Source organism: Adiantum capillus-veneris, chromosome 10 (genome assembly GCF_014529385.1).
Source record: "Adiantum capillus-veneris isolate H3 chromosome 10, ASM1452938v2, whole genome shotgun sequence".
Classification (NCBI taxonomy): Eukaryota; Viridiplantae; Streptophyta; class Polypodiopsida; order Polypodiales; family Pteridaceae; genus Adiantum; species Adiantum capillus-veneris.
The window spans coordinates 55,277,270-55,278,547 of NC_140940.1; positions in this window are offsets into that span (position 1 = coordinate 55,277,270).

A 1,278-nucleotide genomic window follows, 5' to 3' on the forward strand; every position below is an offset into this window, starting at 1 on the left:
GGTGGAATAGGGGGTGTGACAAAATTATAACCACAAAAAAAAACCATTCACATTATTTATTACAAATAAGAAGGATTAATAAAACCAAATCACTCAATGGTCATACACAATAAACAGCTAGATATTCACGGTGATTGCTATGTGGTTAGAGTCAACCAAAATGCATCTCATGGAATAATGGTGGAAGGGATTTCTTTCGATGCTTTTTTGAATAGAAGTAGCACTCTTGTGAACATTAAGTTGGAAGACGATGGCATCATCACAATGAATATGATACCTTAGCCACAAAACCTCGTACATTCGTCATTGAAGAGCTACCTACCCTTCTGTAAGTGCATTCTAAAGGGCAAGATCCTAGAGACAAGCTCATCAACAACTTCTCCTCTACACGAAGCATTGGTTTCTTGATCCACACTTACGTGTTCCTATGTGTTATTTCCAAGTAGCCCCTCGCAGGGAACGTTGGCATGTATCCTATTGCCAATCCAGACATTGCTAGACAAAAAGCAACACACAAAAAGAGAGAGACCAAACAAAGACTTGGATCTTACCTTGATAATAATATAGCCTTTTGAACAAGCGGCATCTCTTTTGGGAGAAGAGATTGATAAAATTTTAAGATAAACTAAGTCAGTTGACATGTTTAAGTATAAAGCATTGAATTGATCCATCCTCTTGTATGTTGGGGTACTTTTCTTGCAAACACTAGAGAATAGAGCCATTGAAAAAATGCTCATGAAACGGTTGTAACAAAAGAAACCTAAACAGAACCTTCAAAAAAGTGGCAAAGCTTGGTCGTACTGTGGGAGAAACGACTTTTCAAAGGCAATATTGCGCACGCGCGCACACACACACACACACACACAGAGAGAGAGAGAGAGAGAGAGAGAGAGAGAGGAAGAAGAAGTAGAGAGGAAAGATTTTAATGTCTACCCACTTGAGCCTTGCTTGAGTCGCTCGAATCATGTTGTTCCATGGAACTCAAAAAGCACTTTAATCAAGTGTGAGATTTGTACTAATGGCAGTGCTATCAGTTTTTTGACCAGTAGCATCTGTATTGAATGCGTTGCATGTCCACTAGGCCATGGCCCAAAGCCATGTATTGCTTCCCCTCTTCGCCAAGGTCTGTCCAAAGCCATGATGAGACAAACTTAATGAGACAAAAATGGGATACTCGAAAAAAGCTTCATGGCATTGAAGAGCGAATTTGAGGTTACACGGTCGAATGCAGGAGATCGGTAATTGAGCTTATGTGAGCAAAGCTTGCAAACGACAGGA